The 20,921-nt window shown below is 40.4% G+C and overlaps 1 long non-coding RNA gene across 1 annotated transcript in view; it reads left to right on the top strand.

The window, feature by feature from the left end:
• Window positions 1-20,921, top strand: part of LOC135176244 (uncharacterized) — a 240,697-nt gene that overhangs the window by 162,281 nt on the left and 57,495 nt on the right. The window lies entirely within an intron of this gene.

The following is a 20,921-nucleotide window of genomic DNA, read 5'->3' as shown; positions in this document are numbered from 1 at the left end:
TGAATGAGCCATTCTGGTAACAAACAGAAAACTTTCACCTAGAGGCAGATCTATGTTAAGCTTTTTGGGACACCTACTTGGGACTGTTCTTTCACAAACCCTCTTGTAATCTGGTCCTTTCTGCGTAGTTGAGGTTGTTGCACTTATAGGCAGATTCTGTGATGCTACTGCTGCTCCAGGGTGAGGTGGCTTCTAGCTCCTAAATCTGCCTTTGCTGCTCTGTGGTGCTGTGGCCTCCAAGTCGAAATTTAATGCATAGTCCTTTGCTGCTTGGGACATGGGGCCTGCAAACCTCTCCCTGGCGCAGAAACAAGAGTGATTAGCAGGTTTTTGTCTTTTTGAAACAGTGCATCACATCTCCTGCTACCATTCTCTAGCCAGACTTCACTTCTGCTTTGGAAAAGAAAAATTCAGTCCAGCTTACTTCCTGTGAAATCTTTAAAAATCTTGTGGAAATGGGAAGGTTACAGATGTGAGGTACTTGGTATGAGTAAAAGTGGCAGATGTGTACTACCTGCTAAGTCTAGGACAGCAGTATTCTGTCTGTCAAGACCTTATGAGTTTCCTTGGCATACCAGAGTTCAGTCTGTAGGTATGATGTTGATCTCAGTGCTGTAAACTGCACCATGATGGCTTCTGTCTGATCACATCCATGTGTTACATATGAATCATCACAGTAAACTCCACAACCAAAGCAAGGCATGTGTAGGTGGGTGGATCAAGGGCTGCTGAATGTGTTGCTCTCAAGTCCCTAATTTATCTAAGCAAGGAACATAATCAATACAGTCAGCAAGGAGAAAGCAAATGTTGCAGTAGTGATTTCCATGCTGTAAGAGGAAGTTTCCATAGGTTTCTTTCGATAGTCAGCTGCAGGATGCTCATTTATAAAGAACAAGTAGAGTTTGAAGCTGCAAGTGAAGCCTGTTCAGAATTTATTAGATAGAAAAATCAAACACATTTCCATAGCAGACTCACACAGCACAAGTGTCCATCTTTTTACAAATATATCCAAATTGTCTTTTTAGCCTTGCATATAGAAAAATACTATGTAAATAACTTCTGAGCGAGGAATCTTTTTTCTCCTTTCAAACATCTGAGTCTGTACCTAGTGGTTTCATTACAGAAGAGGAGAACTAGGGGCTTTTAAACCTACTCTTCAGCAAAGAAACCCAGTATGGTCACACTCTTGACCATACTGTATCCATTTACACTCTTTGTACGTATGAGAGATTTGTCTTTATGAAGTTTTTCAGCATTAACCATCAAATATAAAGAGCTCGAGTGACCAGTCTGTGAGGTAAAATGTGTTAGAGCAATGCAATAAAAACATCCCCTGTCTTTAGGGAGAATCTCTAAACAATGAAAGTCTCTAAATGCAATAAAACCTCAAGAAACAGTCTGGCAGATATGAAGTGAGGTGAGATTAGCCTGTTCTAGTCTGAACACCCTGTGTGGAGGCAGAAGAGCAGCTGGCAACTGACTGATGAAAAAGAGATTTCCCTGTGAGGACAGGAGAGTAGAACTACTGTATAGCTGACAAGTAACATACTCTCCAGTTTTGAATGAAAATTTTCTTTTTCTTCAGATTGACCTCTTAGAGATTAGAAACTTTTCTTGTGCTGAGGGCCAAAGATGTGGCTTGCAATTATTTGGCAAGACATACTTTAATATCATCACCCCAGAGTAACATGAAGGATAACAACATCAGAGACAAGAAATGCATGCAATAAAATCTCTGTATGTCGATTGGCCTATAGATTTCCAGGTCCATTTCAGAATCTTCATCTGGCAGCAGGGGCTCGTTTATTATTGCAGTGGAGTGCTTGAACAAGTGGACCAATAGACATTGACAATGGCATGAATATGTGATAGAGACCACATTTCTCAGCTTTTCTCAAGGGAAGTAGTTTTGGCTGAACTTTTCAGTCTCTGGAAAACAGGTAGCTGATATCTGACTGCAATTAATTTAGACTAGCATGCTCAACTCCCTCAAGCTTGTTTGAAATTCCCAGCCTGAAATGATCTCTTTGCCTCAGCACAGTATGTGTAACATATGGTGGCTAAGCTTCCCCACTCTCTTCTTTCTGGCCACAGAGATTTCCTTTGGGAGATCTCCTCTCTGTGTTTAGATATTAGCAAAGTGAGATGCTCTCTTCAATCCTGTTTCCCGAATAAATCACACATACAAGCTCCTACCAACGAGTGTGATAGTAGGCATACTTGGCAGGAGTATCTTGTCCCTTCAGAGGCTCAGTGACAAAATAGGGGCTGGCTGTCCTGAGCTTTAGTGAGGGGCACAAGGCTATTTCTACACCTACATTAGAACAGCAAGGATGGAGCTGCTCACAGTTGCTCAACTGCTCTGCTTTCACAGAAGAGATGCAACGAATGTTTTTTTAATGGAAACGAAATTCTGTAGCATCTGGTGATCCAAAATGCTGACCAAAAAAATGTAGTCTAATGAACTGCACAATCCTCTTAATTTAGTTAGTTTACATAATTACATTTCTGCCTCCTACGCAGCTCAATAATTGCATGGTTGCCAGATCCTGAAAACCCATTTTTGCTCCTTAATGAAAAGTTTTAAACTATGCTGACCCACTCTGCTAATCGTAGAGGACAATAGCACTACTACAACTCTGATTTGTTTGTTTTTTTTTTAAGAACAATCCATGTTGTTGTGTTATTGTCACTGCAATTGGAAACTATAGTTACAATTAACTCCTCCAGGTGTTGCAGAGAAGGGATGGATTGTTTCTGATCTGACTGCTGTGGACAGTTACAATTCTCTTTTCTTCTGTTTTTCGTCTGTTATGTCAGTGTTTGAGAAATCAGTGAGCAATCCCTTGTTGTTCTGTAGATGGTTACTTCAGAGGGGCTTGAGTTTACAAAACAGTAGCTTGAGGTCAACTAACTGGTAAAAGTGGCTCTTCTCATCCCACACAGTGACACTCGAAATCCATATAAGGTCCTATAGCCATACTAGTGTCTGGCCTTATAAATCTACTGATCTATCTGTCTACCTGAGATCTGTCATCTGTTGTCAGGCTTGTGACCAACATCAATGCACAAGTACAGACAACAGTTTTCTCTCTGAGAAGGGTGAGGCCACAGAACCTCTCCTGTTCAAGGAAGCAGTGTTCTGCTCTTGACTTTGGACATGTGGATGATGTTTTTTTGGGGCTTTGATGTTTTTGAGATTTTTTATTGGTTGGTTGGTTGCTTTTTTTTGTTTGCTTTGGTTTTGTGGGTTTTGTTTGTTTGTTTGTTGGTTTGGATTTTTTTGTCTTCCAGGCCATTTCAAGACTAGTAATTAAAATATGTAATCTAAAAGACACTTATGAACCTGCAGACCTAATGTGCTTAGCAGGAAATGTTTATAATTGCACATCATCTTGCACCACCCTGCATGTGTTATTGGTCTCGTTGCCTTTAAAAATATCACCACCCATTCTGTTCAAGCTATGCTCAGCTTTGGTAAGCTCACAAACTGAGGTCACACAGGCTGTAGTAACTTTGTCTATTCATTTTATGTATAAATTAAAGAGAATTTATTTGGTTTAGTGTCCCAAGGATTTGAAAAAAACAAACAGTCATATAATAATTCATTTACAAAAAAAAAAAAAAAGCTATTGAGCTTAAATCTCATTAGGTTTTGTCCTTGCTGTTGTTTTTCTTTATTGTTCCTGCTCCTACTGCAATGTTATTTGAGTAACCATTCTAAAGGAAGTCAGGATAATATGTAATGTATGCCTTAACTCCTGTCAAATATTCTTCATATTAATGGTAAGTGTTTCGCTGCCACTGCAGTTTTGTACTGCTGCATTTGTATGTTCCTTTGCCATTTCAAGTCCTTCCCTTTTGACTTCTTCACCCAGAGATGAGCTGAGGTTTTCACCATGCAGAGTGATCTATGCAAAAGTATCTGCCAGAAACTCTGCCAACTGTCTTCTCAGATCTGTAGTCACCTGGGAAGACCAGACAACAGTTTATGTTCACACTCACTGGTCATGAAAGTAGATGTATCAGCAACACAGAAATCTCATCAGCTTAAAACACAACTTTGTGGGGTAGTGTGAAATACTCTGCAAAATTGCTTGCTGCCATAACAAAGTTGTTGAGAGCTAGAGTTGGAGTCTCTTTACAAGTTTCTTTACCAAAGTTTTCCTTCATTGAAATGAATCCTGTGGCCCCTGTAGCATGGTGCTACAGTTCCTTGGATGACCATAAACTTCTATCAGCAGACAGCTCAAATATGTTTTTTAACAATGAAGTTGAAATGTCAAACCTAATTAACAAACAAATTTCAAAATGAAAAACAAACAACCAACCAAACAAAACACTTTGAGGAAATCCTGAAACCATCCAAGGTAGCTACAGAAAATGGCAAATCACTTTTCTGAGGAGGAAAAGCACAGTATTATTTTAAGAAATAAGTAACAGACATTGCTCCTGATTGAAAAGAAAAACAAACAAACAAGCAAAACTGCAATTATCTCAAGACATGAAAAGGAAATCCAGCAGCTTTTTTTATCAGCATTTCAATGGATGGAAAAAAGTGTGGATGAGCTTTGCCCTTATGCAGTGTGACCACTCCGTGCACATGAGATGGTCACTTGTACACAAATGGTAATTCCTCAGCTTTGAAATATTAAGTAGTTGCCCAAAAGACAGCAAAGGCAGAACGTCTCAGAGACTTGTCTTTTTGATGCAAATGACTGGAACCACCAGGCTCAGCAAAGCTTCTACAAACACTGTGAAACAAAGCAGCTACAAAAGCAGCCCCAGCTATGTCAGATGATCAGTAATATTCGAAATATCTGGTTTAAGGGGAAAGTATACATATATATATATGTGTGTGTGTATTCCTCATTACTAAGTGCAGCCCTGGTGATACGAAGAGGCTTGGATTATTATTTTGCAGATGAATTTGGCCTTGCACTGTGTGTGCCTGGATGTTAAAAAAAGCATCAGTGTTCTCTACAGAATGCATAATTTTTGCAAGTTCTTTACTTATTTCAAGCTGATGATCTCCTGATTATACTGTGTCCTTTTGCTGCAGAAGTTGTTGATCTTTGCAGAAAGCAGGGAAGAAAAACAGACTGAAATGTAGAGTGTAGTGCTGTTATTTTGTGGTGACAGGAAAGATGCACCAGCATGCAGGTTTATTCTTATGTGACACATAATTGCTCAAAAACTATTTTTTAAATCTGAGCTGAAAGTATGACACAGAAACTGTCACTTGGCAAACCTATTTGGATTGAACGCAGGGAAGGTTGAGGGGAGTGTGGCTGCAGCTGCTGAGGCAGGAGGAGACTAACAGGCAGAGCATCATTTGTCCAGGCTGCTGGGCTTTAGTAAGTAAAACCATCCCTGCCTGTAATGTCCACTGTTTTCCCACTGCAGCATGTAATGGACTTCCATCCCCCAAGAAATTCTGGCCAAGGAAGAACTTTCTGGATAGTCTGTAGATCCCTCTCAATGCTTCTTATTGCAGTTTGCTGACAATGAGGGCGTTTGTAAATCTCCACAATGCCAAACATTGCCTCTACTTATAAACTTTCTATCACCAATGTGCTTAGGCTGTCTCGACTACAGCAACACTATCCCACTAGCCTTTAGAAGTGAAGACAAGAAGTCTGGGAGATGAGCCTCTCTCATATACTGACTCCCAATATATTGTCCTCCAGAGGGAAAGAATACAAAGCCACTTGCTTGTGTTGTTTCTCTCTGCCAGATGAGATGGTGTCACCACTTTATTAGCAGTCTGTGTTTGTGGAGCACAAGGTCATGAGTTCTGCCACTGACTCTGCCTGTGCACGGTTGGGTAATGTAAGCATTATATTACTCTTCCAACGAAGTCCCCTGGACTCGGATTTCTTTGTTTATTCTTTACTATGCCCAGATCTTGAGAAACACAGCATATTTTTTCTTTAAGAAACACTTGTCAGCTTTTCATCTGAATTGGACATCAATTGCATTGTGTTCCCCATTTCTTACACAAACTGTTTATGTGCAGCTTCAGCTGTGTAGGATTCAAAGGCATCTGCTTTATTTCTCACACGCTGGATATTGCAGCTGAGATGAGAAGGTGAGCAGTCTGGCAGCCTGTCTTTCAGTGAGAATTGATAATGCCTGAGTGAGATTATTTTTTTGTCCTGTATTCTCTGTGTATCTGACATGACAGTCAAATGTCATTCCTGCAGCCCCTTTAGCACTCACCAGGGTAAAATATGTTCCCTCACCTCATGCACTGCAGCTCTATGTCTTCTCTGCATGACAGTGAAGAGCTTAAACTCCAGTCACCCACCATGTTAACAAGGAGCTCCCTGTGCCAAACTCCAATTTACTAAGGCTCTCTCAGCATGTGCTAGGGAGAAAGGAAGGGTTTTGAATAGCTCTGTTGATAGGATACTTAAAGGGAAAATATTTCAGTTTGCATTATGATGTGCATTTATTTTGGTTTAAGTCCAGCCTGATACTTGAAGCCCTTTAAACATTCACGTTTTAGGGCATGTACAAAGCATGCAGAGAGCACTGCTGCTCTTCTGGTGTGAACATAGTGATGCTTTCCTTTTCAGGCAGGGAAGCAAAAAAAACATCTTAAGCTGAAAGCCACCATTCTTAAACTGCAAGGTAATACAGAGGACAATATCTTTGTCAGAGATCTGACACTCACAGGAGAAGTTTATTTTATGGGCCATGTTGCTGACCATGCTGATTTCACAGATGTAGAACAAGAAACATATCCTGTTTCATGATGATAAACTATATTAAAATATGATTAGCCTTTAAAAGAATTAAAGATGCTATGGGAAGGGTTATCTTTTAAGCATATGCACAGGTCTCCTATGTTCAGTCAACCATGATAAGCTATCATCTTGGAGTTCATCTGGCAGCAAGCAAGCTGAACAAATACGTTTTTACATAAGGCACAAAAGCACTGTGATGTAACTAAAAATGAATTCTTATTTTTATCCCTGAAGGCTGATGGTTGTTTAAAATTCCAAGTTATTGAGTTTTGTATACTATGCAATACAATTTATTCACTTCTCCAGCTTGTAAATTTTCAAACATAAGTATCAGAACATATTAAAGAATACTATGGAAACAGACTGATTCAATTTAAAGAGTAAGCAACTAATCCTCATAGAGCTGTGCTTCTATAATTATGTGCTTACAGTTTTAGAAAACAACAAGTAAACCTGGGGAAAAAAAAACCATTCAGTTAAAATGAATTACTCTAATTTATCTTTGCTATTAAAACAATCCCTAGGAAATCTGAATGATAGGTCATAAGCTACTGTGCAATGCAGTGTCCTCCTGAAGATAACAAGATGTTGTCCATCCACATAGCCATGACCCAAAGAAAGGGGGATGAAAAATCATTATCTTATCCACTTTCAAATACCCTGTTGAGATAGGGAAAGTAAGTAACTTGACCAGGGACTATAAGAAAATCCAAGGGAGATTTTGCAACTAAGCTAAAGAAATGTCTTCTGAAATTTTATATTGCAACTTCTTTGTGCTGGAAAATAGTTTTTTTTTTTTTTTCTGTGGGGTTCTGGTGAGGTTCTTTCTTGCTGTTGTTGTTTGATTGGGTTTTGTTTGTTGTTTTTTTTTCCTCATAAAATGGATCTCCTTCCAATTATTTTTCCTATGAATGAAAAAAGGAAACAGCTGACATTTTTCAGATTTAATATTTCCATTTTTTAGACATTGCTCTTGGAAAACTTAGAGGGAAAAATATGAAAGTTTATTTTCTGTTGTCAGCATTCTTTACCAGAAATTCCAGGTCTTCAAGTGATGTTCAGTAATCACCAGGACATCTCTATGCTCCCTGAAAAATCTCTGCAGTTGCTTTGACAGCGTCCATCCAAAAGCAAGAATGACTCGAGCCCATATAAGTTAGGAAATGACAGCAAATATTTGTGGAGTGATTTCTGTGCAGTCTAGGAGAAGTGATGTGCCTGGAAGGTAATATTTCTATTTTTTAATCTAAGTTGAGCGTATGATTAAGGAATATGTAATCCACTAAGGGAGAATTAAAAAAAAAAACCACCACCTTTACCTTGTAATTAGCAACAAATGACTACAGCAGCCTGGGGAAAAGAGCACTGTGCCAAGCTTTTGTGCCAGATTTTCTGGTACAGGGACACTTCCCTGAGAGAAGACAATGTGATTTTTTTTTTTCCTTTTTTTTTTTTTAATAAAAAGAATAATTTATATTTCCTAGACCAGGCTTTTTCTCCTCATAAAAGTTATAATACCTCAAAGACTGCAGTAACCCAGTTTCTTGGCATGTGGATGAGCTATTCTAGAGAGAGCAGACAAGTAACATTACAGCAGAGCTGTGCATCTCCTGAGGCTCTGGACCACTGAGGATGGGGTGATGAAAGTTACGTTGGCCTTGCGTTGTTCAGCATTTGACCCGTTGCTGAAGGGATTTCTGCAGAAGATGGCTTTATAGCCTCTTTGCACAAGAGAAATGGCACAACAGGGGTTGTAATACAACTGAGAACTGGGCCAGCTGTGTCCCAGAGCGCATTAAGACAGAAAGTATCTGGGTTTATGCTTATATGCAGCTGTTTCCTGTAGCTCTGGGAGTTATAAAATGTGCTCTGCCTTTGCTGTCAAAGACCTTAAGTTAAAACCATATTCTTTACTAATTGTAGAGGCTGTAAAACAAGAACACCCAAAACCCACAAACAAAAACCAGACTGGGAGAAAGTAGTTTGTGTCCATTTGCTTCTCTGCTCAGGTTAATAACTCATTCTTGTAGTTCAAAGTGACAGGGCATCTCAGAGATCACAGCCAATAAGCATTTAAATGACTAGCTAGGAGATACAGGGCTACACCCTTATCATACAATCATTCACCTTCAAAAGGGTACAAAGAAGTTCCTTGGATTTCTGGGATTTCCAGGATTTGCCTTTGTTCTTGAAATGGCATAGGCAGCAGCTATCTTTAAAACAATATGAAAAAGTCATCCTGTTGTTTTAACCAGCTTTTACTGTATAGATTTCCATACTGCTAACACACCTGAGAGTCAGTTCTTCACCAGAGAAAAAAGCAGGGTTTAAGCAAAATTGAAGCTTTTACTTCAAGATTGTCTAAACCCCGAGTTGCATGTATATCTTGACTAGACTGAGAAGTTCTCAGTTCTTCCAGCTTCCTTGTTACTGTTTTCTATGAAATTGGCATCACTCCATAAGCTGAAATGGTGATACAAGGCTCTCAGGGTAAGCCAGTCTGTCACTGTGTACTTACTCTGCTTCTACTCTTGGGCTTTCTCTACTACTAGCTTTTCTTTCTAATACCATTTCCTTTCTTGAGCTCAGATGCCTAAAGTAGGTCAATATCTGATCCACCACATGGAATTATGAGACAAGTCTGAAATATCTTTCAACAGCATGTTAAGTCCCATAAACAAAACTTGAATGCTGGAGAGGAAAGTGGTCCTTAGTAAGCCTGATAAGTTTCTTAATTAGGAAAGATTGCATTATTTTTTTTTTTATTGCCTATTTAACTTAAAATGACTAATGAGAAAACCAATTTGGACCAAAGAAGATGATGCTAAAGATTCAAATACATCATACACCAAACTGGGACTTAGAGTAAACACTACTAAGGCCAGTCTGAGCATCTGATGTCTCCTATTCCTGTAAGCCACAAGCTGTGACGAGGAAACAACACCAGCAGTAGTACTTTCATTACTTTAAATACAAAAGGACATGAGACACATTTCAATAGTTTAACATAGCTTATCCATGTCAGCTTTAAATATCTTAGAAGCTGCTGTAACTTAGGTGTTTATGTTTGCGTTGCTTACCTTAGTTGACACAGTGATTGGCTATAGAGAGCACTACGGCTAGCACAGCTTTGAGGAACATATGTTAAGAAAACATCATTTTGCCTGGAAGCTGATTTTAATGGAGTAGTTTTGTGGAGAAAAGGTTCAAAGCTTTCTTTAGGCTATTTTTTGGGAATTGCAAACCAAATTACCTTTTCTTGCTTTCTGAAAGGTAGATAGAAACCTCTGATTCTGCAGAGGAAAATGCCATTTAGAAAGATTACTTAATGGTCTCTGTTAAAATAAGGAAAAAGGTTGTGGTAGTTCTATTCTTTGTTAGAGATGTAGAGAAAGAGCTAAGAACAGGGGATGAGAGATGTGAAAGGAAACTTAAAAAGACCAGACTACTATATAGGTAAATACACCTACCTACAAATAAAGATTAGAGATCACCTATTCTGAGTAAAAGAGAAAAAGTGACAACTGAAAGCCTTAGACGTGATAGACTGAAGTCACTGCTCTGAAGTTTTTGAAGAAATCCTTGTTATTTATATGGAAGTGAAAGAAGAAGGAATGTCCTGTGTCAACAGTTGTGGAAGGGGCAATTTTTCTTTGTCCATTGTAGCCTAACCTGTAATCAGAGACTTTGTTTTTCTCAGAAGCAGCAGGTTGAATATGTACTATTACAGAGCTACCAGTCCTTACCAGGTGTGTTTCTGACTCAGGAATGTGGAAGACAGTTACTTTCTTTATGGATCTGTGTATGCTGTGTGTATTTTCAGGACTAGCTATGCATATATATAAAACTAGTTCAGAAAATTGGAGGAGTATCTGTTGGAATTAGTTTTCCAACAGTGGTACTCTAAAGGTGCTTGTGGGCTTTATTTTATCTGTAGAGCAGTTAAGAAAGGTTGAGCTGCAAAGAAGTTAATAAGTAAAGTGAATCAGTGGGAGATCTTTACACCAGCCAAAGTGAAATTTGACGCTTTGAGAGAAGTTCAGGAAAGCCAGAGAGATATCTTTTTATTCAGGCTGTTTGTGGAGAAGCAGCAGGGATCAGCTCCAGCTGTCCCTCTCAGTAAAGGCAATTACAGGTGTACTTCCCTACACTTGACATCTCATTTTCTAGGTCTGTAAAGTTAGGATAGCATTTAGTACACTATCTTCCAGTGGTGTTGTATGTAACATTTTGTAGAGTTTAAGGAAAGTTAACCGTATGCCACGGGCTGAACGCCATAGGCATGAGAAGAGACAGGGCGATGCTTAATGTAAGCAAGTTCAATCCCATCCACTTAGTGCGTTCCAAACGTGTGTTTTTATACCTTTCATCAGAAGGTTACAAATTGTATTAAACTGCAGTTGGTTGCATGTAGCTGAGTTAGAAATTACATACTAATTAGCATAGACATTCATCATATTTTCTCAACAATACATACATTGTGTCTAAGCAATCTAAGTCAGCAGACATAAGTGAAAACCACAGGCTCCAGCCTTACTTTTGTTTATATTTGTTACACCATTCTCTAAGGTCATTCCAACCTTCTATTTTGTCTTAACTCAGTACTTCTGAGCTCATGCACTCTCGCCTGTCCATCGCTTATGTTCCAGTGTATAATATTCAGAATCACTACATTTAATATTACCACACCAAACAACCATAAACCTGTAACACATGCTGAAACTCTAGTACAAGTACACATGAATTGTTTATGACAATTCTTCTAGCTCCTATATTTTAATATGATAGGATAAACAAGACTGTAGTTTACATGAATGCTAAGAGATGGGGGGGGAGAAAATTCTGTGATGGTCTGGGTGTTACCTGCCCCTCATGCACACACATTTTGGAAATCACCCAGACTGGACTCAGCCAGCTCTGGAAATTTGAATGAAGGAGGCTCAGGGGTGATCTTGTTACTGTCTACAACTACCTGAAGGGGCATTGTAGCCAGGTGGGGGGTGGCCTCTTCTCCCAGGTAACCAGCAATAGAACAAGGGGACACAGTCTCAAGTTGTGCCAGGGTAGGTATAGGCTGGATATTAGGAAGAAGTTCTTCACAGAGTGATTTCCCATTGGAATGGGCTGCCCAGGGAGGTGGTGGAGGCACCATCCCTGGGGGACTTCAAGAAAAGCCTGGCTGAGGCACTTAGTGCCATGGTCTAGTTGATTGGATAGGGCTGGGTGCTAGGTTGGACTGGATGATCTTGGAGGTCTCTTCCAACCTGGTTGATTCTATGATTCTATGATTTACAGCTAGAACAATATAAAAAGCAGATATTTACAGTATATACAGAAGTATACAAGGTAAAAGGTAATATAGAAAAACAACAGCCCTTCCAGAAACCTGAGTCCCCCAGAGGGGCTCCCAACCACCCTTCCACCTTCTCCCACCCTTCAACTTTACCCCAGACATTGCCTTGTGCCCCAAGGAAGAATGGAGGGTCTGCCAGGGGGGTTAGGAAGCAAGTGGATTAATCAGAGAGACGGAGGGTGAGCTTAGAGAGAAAAATACAGCCCACAGATTGGACAGAGAGTGACTCCTCTATCTATGTTTGGATTCTTGTTCTTATACATCTCAGCAAGCCTATGAGTGAAGTAGACATCACCATTGTTTCTCTTTCACAGCCTGTGATCTAATCCTTCTCACCAAAACATTCTAGCTAGCTTCAAACTAGCACAAGTTGGTATCCATGTGAGGAGATATAAGATAACATGGCTTTATTACAGCCATTAATGAAGGAATCTGGATTAGTATTTTATTTTCTTGTGCTAGATATAGTATGCAAAGAATATCAAGAAGAAGGAGTGTCTTAATGAGAAATGATACTCTGGTCTAAGTCATATTGGGAAGAAAGAGTAGACAAAAGGAAATTCCCTTGGTGCATGCTATTCAGTCTTTCCTTTATTAAGTCTCCTCTATCACACAAAGAGTAGTACAATCCTGACATACCCACACATTCATTCATTCTGCTTCTGAAAGTGGTGTGGTGATACTGTTCACAATTTCTGGGAAAAAGTCTGAAGGGTGTTATTTTATTCTCTTTTTTTATGCCCCTCTCCTGGCTTTTTGTTTCATCTGCAGCTCAGAAAGTATGAATTAAATTATAATTTTGTGATACCTGTGTAGAAAGATCATCTAGTCCCAGAAGAAAACCTGGAAAAGGGGACATGTAAGAAGAGAAGTAGACACATAGTCTAAAAAATAGAATAAAGAAAATAAAGTTAAATAGAATTGGAACCCACTTCCCTCAAACAGAAACTTTTTACCAGATTGCAAATTGTTCCCATCAGTTTGGTAAGGGTTTAAAAGTTTCTTTTCTGGTACTGATAACACAGAGATATAGATAAAAATATCTTCCTATTCTAATAAGTGAAGCTTCTACTCAAGGGGAGAAGATCACAAAGTATAATGGAAAAGCTTCTATGTAGAAGACTTCAATTACACACAGGTAGAGCCAAAAAGATTTCCCATGGCTTTACTGTAAGGTGTTGTGGATAGGTGTCTATAGCTAGCAACCATTCATGGACACATGAAAAGCTTATGTGGTGTGATGAATGAAGCAGACTTGAGAACTTCAATGTCATTTCATTGATGTAGGAATCATAGAATAGTCATAGGTGTACACAGACACAGGTCTTCCCTTCTATTTTTCCTCTTCAGAAACAAGTGAAAGGATAAAGGGAAATGGCCTCAAGTTGTGGCAGGTAAGGTTTAGGTTGGATGTTAGGACAATTATTTTCACTGAAAGCATTACCAAGCATTGGAACAAGCTTCCCAGGGAAATGGTGGAGTCACCATCCCCAAAGGGATTTTAAAAATGTGTAAGTGTGACATTTAGGGACATGGCTAAGTGATGGACTTGTCAGTGTTGAGTTAAAGGTCGGACTCAGTGATCTCAAAGGTCCAATCAAACCTATACTATGATACTGTGATTCTATGAAGGTTGACATTCCAAAGTTAGAGGATAATTGTTAAATATCAGCAAATGGAACAATTCAATGGTTGATGGAATCACAGAATAATTCAGATTGAAAAAGATTTCAGAAAGTAATTTTTTCCAATATCTTGCTTGAACCAGGAACAACACAGTTTCAGACCACACTAGTTTGTTTACAAATGATTAAGTATAAAGTTTCCAGACTATTGTAAGCAACCAAGACACCAATCTTAGTAAAAACTTTCTCTGAAACTCTTAATTACTTGACCTTAAATAGAAAGAGAAAACATTTGTGAATGCTGTTAGCACTCAGGTCCATCTTCTGCACTAGAAACAGAGCTAAATAAGAAGTTAGTTTAACATATCTTCTTCTTGGGGGTTTGTTTGTTTGTTTATTTGCTGACCCAAGTTAAACATAGCAAGGACTGTCTCTTATTCCATAAGAAGGGTAAAAGAAACATATCAAGTTGCCATGCAGGACTCTGCTTATGTTAGAGTGTATAGAAACCAGCCAGTTTTACAGAATCCATTGAATTTGCAGTTGGCCAAGTGTCTCTGCACCAACAATCTACATTTTAATATGCTCCCACTATAATATTTTAGAGACCTCCTTCTGTGTCTCCAGCTTCACTCTGATTATTGTGTTATTTGTCTTTTTCTTTTATCAGTTTCTCTTGTGTTTTATTCCTTTTTTTTGTCCCTAAAGGCATAGTGCTGCAGCCGCCAGCAGTGCCTGATCTAAGGCTACCATAGTACAGTGAACTGTTTAATTCTCCCAGACATTTCCCTATAGCAACTATCCATATGAAATTGTTTTGTTGAGGGCAGCTCATGTCATCTAATAAAGAACTGAAACAGGAGATCTTATTTAAGGTAAGAAGGCTGTGCACTTCCCATATCATAAGCATGGTGCTATAACTCATTTTGACTACCACAGATTTTTACTTCTTTTCAGAGATTATTTTTCCTGCCTGACCCTTATCTGAATGGAAATAAGTTTGCATATTATCCCACTAGTGAGGTAATCTGTTACAGGAATTTGTACTATTTCTGAGCTATACTCAATATTGATGTCCTCTCCTGGAGCTAGATCCATCCAGAAAATCATTTGGAAAATACTCTCTAAGAGCAGAGTGAGAGTTTGCCTTAGTAGCATAAATGTATCTCAGAAAACTTAGAATAAGGAAATCTGGTGTTAATGATTAACAGAAGCAGTAGAATAAGTCTCCGTTTATAATTGATCAGGTTGTCAGAAAATTGTTCTCAATTTCTTTGCCTGAACATGCATTTTTGCTTCTATTTTTCTTTTGTTTGTTTGTATTTGTTTCTCCTTGGAATATTCACTGGTTCCCAGACAAACTGCCTGCAGGAAGCCATGGTCACTATGTGGTTATTTATTACTGTAACTCCAGACACCTAGTGCATATCTTAGCTACCCATCTAGTCTCTTCTTTATATACACTGAAAATAAACCTTTCCAAAGTATAAAATAACCCATCCTAAACAGCTTTGACATCTGCTCTTATGAGACAATCTTTGCTCAGCAGCAGGTGTCTTATCTCAGCAGCATCCATCCAACTTTACAGATGCATACCTACTTTGATTCCTATCCTACATAATTTAAGGCTGTTAGTTGCATTCAGCCTTAGGATAAGAAAAGTCAAGCTATGAATTGTTTTTAAAATCTTATTTCTGTTTCATGGAATGTTTTAGTCACGCAGTTACTCCTAATACAATGTCATGTTGAACTTTGTGCATGTCATAGATTCATAGAATGGTTTGGGTTGAGAGGGACCTTAAAGATGATCCAGTTCCAACTCCTTTGCCATGGGCAGGGATACCTTCCATTAGACCAGGTTCTCAAGGCCTAATCCAGTCTGGATGAACACTTTCAGGGAAGAAGCATCCACAAGCTCTCTAGGTAACCTGTGCCAGTGTCTCACCACCCTTACTGTAAATAATTTCTTCTCCATATCTAAAGGATATGCTCAACAAGCATAAAGTCATTCCTTCTGAAGACCTTGTAAGAAGTCCCTCCATGACGTTCATGTAGGCCTCCTTCAGGTACTGGAGGGTTGCTGTAAGTCCTCCACTGAGCCTTCTTTTGTCAGAGATTTTGTGAAAAATTAATTCATGTGTGCAGTTGAGGAATGATGACATTGGATAGACTGTTAACTTCAGTTTGGTTTTGGCAAAAATGAACTTTGGGGAAGTTGAAATACCATTAGAATAAACTGTACAGTGTTTACTGCATTATGAATTCATCTTCTATATAAGCCAATATACTTTGTTAATGAAAGATCACAGACATTTCTCTTTGGTTGGGTAAGGTGTTCAAAAAGTAGAGAACAGCTTCTTTTCTTCTGGCCACAGAATAATCTTGAAACAAATCTGATGTCATGGAACATACAGCTGTCCCTCAGACATTGTAAAATCCTCAAAGTCTCTTCCTAGACTTTTACAGATACTTGGACTAGGAAGCAGGGAATGAATAATTCGCACACACCCCCCCCCCCCCAGTCTGTAGATAAAGTCCAACACATCTGACAAAGTTTTCCTTGTTTGCAAACTAAATTTTGAAACATGGTAACTATTGGGAACTCTTTGGGCTGGTTTGCTTTTTGCAATTGTAAAGAAAGGATGGAAAATGTAAACAAGGCACAACAAAAAACAGCTGCCTGAGCTTGAAGATGACTGAGATGAAATTCTGAGTTGAACATTAGATTTCCTAGAGAAGACCACTAATGTGATAGTTTTTTCCTGTGCTTCACTGTTAGAGCAAAGGTTTTTCCTGTGCTTCACTGTTACTGCAACTTCCACAAAAGAAGGATATTCTGTGGCATGAATTGTAAGATGGGCAAACAAATGGAAAGAATTGAATTGGTCATTAATGCAGTGAAAGTGGAATTGAAACTTGATGTGAGAGCTGAGACTTTGATTTGGAGCTAAGAGCTCATGAGTTTACTGTCAGCAATAACTCATCTATAAGCAATCCCTTGCCACAAAAAGGGCAAGGCTGAAAGACTAACTGGCTACTGAGCCCAGCTCTGCTTTACTGTACTGGACTGTCAGGGTGCTGGTTTCTCTCCACTGGTGGCTGGAGGTAACCAGGTCAGCTTTGCTGCAGTTGTGAAATATGCTGATGGTTTTAGAAGGGTAGAAGTTATACAAACATGCCTGTTTCAGAGAATAACCCTGACCCTAACACTCCCACCCCTACCCTTCACTAACCTCATGCCTCAGCTGGCTTGTCTGGGAGTTGAGTGATTAAGATGTATTCGGGGTCCGTCATATTTGAAAGGTTATGACAGACTGGTGAAGTTCCTGCTGACTGGACAAGGGCAAATATAACTCCTATGCTCAAGAAGGGAAAAAAGGATGGTTCTGGGAACTACAGACCAGTCAGTCTCACCTCTGTGCCTGGCAAGATCATGGAGCAGATCCTCCTGAAGGCTCTGCTAAGGCAAATAGAAAACAAAGCAGAGGTGATTAGTGGTAACCAGCAATGGCTTCACTGAGGGCAAATCATGCCTGACAAATTTGGTGGCCTTTTATGATGAAGTCACAGCAACAGTGAACGAAGGAAGGGCAGCTGACATCATCTACCTGGACCTGAGCAAGGCATTTGACTCTGTCCCACATGACATCCTGGTCATCAAACTGGAAAAATACCTTGATGAGTGAACCACCCACTGGATTAGGAATTGGCTGGATGGCTGCACACAGAGAGTGGTGATCGAGGGCACAATGTCCACCTGGAGACCAGTGACAAGTGACATCTCTCATGGGTCAGTGCTGGGACCAGTGCTGTTTAACATCTTTGTCAACAATATGGACAGAGTAATCAAGTGCACCTTCAGCAAGTTTGCAGATGATGCCAAGCTGTGTGGCACAGGGATGCCATCCAGAGGGACCCAGATAGGCTGGAGAGGTGGGCCCAGGCCAACCTTATGAAATTCAACAAGGCCAAGTGTAAGGTCCTGCACCTGGGTCAGTGCAATCCCAAACATAAATAGAGGCTGGGTAGCAAATGGCTGGGAAGTAGCCCTGAGGAAAAGGACCTGGGGGTCTGGGATGTTGTAAAGCTCAACGTAAGCTGGCAGTGTACACATGCAGTCCAGACAGAAACCATGTCTGGGGTGCATCAAGGGAAGCATGGCCAACAGGGCAAGGGAGGGGATTCTCTCCCTTTACTCTGCTCTTGTCAGACACCACCTGGAGTACTGTGTGCAGTTCTGGAGCTCCCAACACAAGAAGGACATCAAACTGTTGGAGCGAGTCCAGAGGAGGGCCATGAAGATGACCAGGGGGCTGGAGCACCTCTGCTATGAGGACAGGCTACAAGAGTTGGGGCTCTTCAGCCTGGAGAAGAGAAGGCTTTGAGGAGACCTTATAGCGGCTTGGGGGCCTACAGGAAGGCTGGGGAGGGACTATTTACAAGGTCTTATAATGACAGGAGGAGAGGTAATGGGTTTAAACTGGAAGAGGAAAGAATTAAACTAGATGCTAGAGAGAAGTTCTTTACAGTGAGGGTGGAGTAACACTGGAACAGGTTGCCCAGGGAGGTTGTGGGTGCTTCCTCCCTGGAAGTGTTCAAAGCCAGGTTACATGAAGTTTTGAGCAACCTGTTTTAGTGGAAGGTGTCTGGGCCTATGGTGAGGAGTTGAAACTGGATGATCTTTGAGGTTCCTTCCAACCTAAACCATTCTATGATTCTATGACTTTTTTGTTATGCATGGTCCTACTGACTTGAAGATTTCCCCAAAAACCGGCCATTCAATTCACTTTAGCATAGTCTGCTAGATTGTTACTGAGCCACTAGCTGCATGATCACTGTGAAGATGTAAGAATTATTTGAACTGAGTACACTCTTTCATTAGATAATGGATTTGATTAATGTAGCCTCTTCATCTTTGAATTGAGTGTAGTGTTCATCTGCAGATCACTGTCTGATTGGGTTAGGTTCTTACATTAGTGCCTATCACAGAGCACACATACACACATCATTTTCTCGTTATTAAAATTCACTAGGCAATTTTTATCACCATATTTTTTCATTTCCTTTGGCCTCATTATAAAGAAGTGCACATAGCTTGTGTAACCAGAATGAATATTAGAAGCTACTGAAGCTTTTTCTGAAAAAAAAAAGAGAGATAAACAAACAAAATAATAGAATCTCACTAAATGTTTTCTTTTGATCCTATCCACATGAGCCCTCCAAAATACTCACTTCTAGCAATATTGCATCTACAATATTGGTGTCTTTCATTCATTAGATTTTGATTCCTTTAATGACCTCTTGGCCAAGGATCCAGAATGAGGCTTAGCATTCTTTTCAGACACAAACAGTATCAAAAATCATTACTTTTTTTGCTCTGAAGCAGCTGTAATCATTAAATATGCTAATATTATTGTAAGTCTACTCGTACCCCAGCACATCTTCATTGGTGATGCTGGAACCTGTGCAGAGAAGGACGACAAAGCCGGTGAGAGGCCTGGAACACAAACCCTATGAGGAGAGGCTGAGGGAGCTGGGGTTGCTTAGCCTAGAGAAGAGGAGGCTCAGGGCTGACCTCATTGCTATCTACAAGTACCTGAAGGGACATTTTAGCCAGGTGGAGGTTGGCCTCTTCTCCCAGGCAAGTAGCAAGAGAACAAGGGGACACATTCTCAAGTTGTGCCAGGGAAAGTCTAGTCTGGATGTTAGGGGGAAGTTCTTGCCAGAGAGAGTGATTTGCCATTGGAATGGGCTGCCCAGGGGGGTGGTAGAGACACCGTCCTTGGAGATGTTCAAGAAAAGCCTGGCTGAGGCACTTAGTGCCATGGTCTAGTTGACTGGCTATGGCTGGGTGCTAGGTTGGACTGGATGATCTTGGAGGTCTCTTACAACCTGGCTGATTCTATGATTCTATATTTGTTGAAGCTGCTGGATATTTGGAAAGGCATAAAGAAATAAACAAGCTGGTGTTATTAGATGTTATGTAACCGCTCACCCACACATTCTGCTGTCAAAAGCAAAATTCACTCAACAGCTGTGAAGGTAGGCATAATCATGCAGGCAGCATTCTTCTGTGTTTCTTAGAGAGACAGTGTAGCTGGAGTACAAACATAGCAGAAGTAAAATTATCATCCAATCACAAAATTCTAGAGTCATAGAATGGTCTGGGCCAGAAAGGACCTCTAAAGGTCATCTAGTCTGGCCCCCTTGCAGTCAGGACTTCTCTACTAGACTAGGTCACCTAGGGCCCCATCAAGCCTAACCTTGAATGTCTCCAGGAAAGGGGCCTCAACCATCTCCCTGGGCAACCTGTTCCAGTGCTCCACCACCCTCATAGTAAAGAACTTGTTTCTGACTTCCAATCTAAATTTGCTCTGCTCAAACTTGAACCCACTGCCCTTTGTCCTGTCGCAGCAGGCCTTTGTAAACAGCTTCTCTCCTTCAGGAACTGGAAGGCTGCTATTAAGTCCCCCCGGAGCCTCCTCCTCTCAGCTCTCTCAGCTTGTCCTCATAGGTGCTTCAATCATCTGATCGTTTTCTTGTCCTTTCTCTGGACCTGCTCCATCAGATCCACGTCCTTCCTATAATGAGGGCTCCAGAACTGGACACAGTACTCCAGGTGAGGTCTCACCAGATCCAAGTGGCAGAATCAGCTCTCTGGATCTGCTGGCCACACTTCTTTTGATGTAGCCCAGGTGTAAGGGGAGTTGCTTTGTGTGTGATCAGAAGTTATGACAAGCTGATAATCACTAGGTTACTAAAGATAAGATCCGGGGGAAGCAGGGCTTGCAGGTAGGTGCATGAGCAGTAGGGAAAGACGGTATTCTAAGTAAAGGAGGAGTCTGGTTCTCCTTGGTTCAGAATTCTGGGATGCACTGGATACACGTCACAGAATTCTGAACACATATAAACTGAGAGCATGGTCAGGCGAGTTGGAGTGGCACCAGTCTTATCGCCATGATGGTGTGGTTCCCAGTGGGGACACCTACCTTCTGAGGCAGCAACTGACCCGCTCTGCTATCTGTGCACCTGCTGGCCAGGGGGATAGGGTGTGTATAGCCTGCCCGTTGATCAACAGAGCTACTTGGGATTGTTTGTCATGTCTTATTCAGCACCGCAGTTTCTCCCTATGGCTGTAGCAGGTGAGCCATAGGTATTGTGTATATACCTTTCTCGTGATGGTTTTAGTGT

Source organism: Pogoniulus pusillus, chromosome 6 (assembly GCF_015220805.1).
Source record: "Pogoniulus pusillus isolate bPogPus1 chromosome 6, bPogPus1.pri, whole genome shotgun sequence".
NCBI classification, from domain to species: Eukaryota; Metazoa; Chordata; class Aves; order Piciformes; family Lybiidae; genus Pogoniulus; species Pogoniulus pusillus.
Note: the sequence above shows the minus strand (reverse complement) of the source record. Positions and strands in the feature narration are given on the sequence as shown.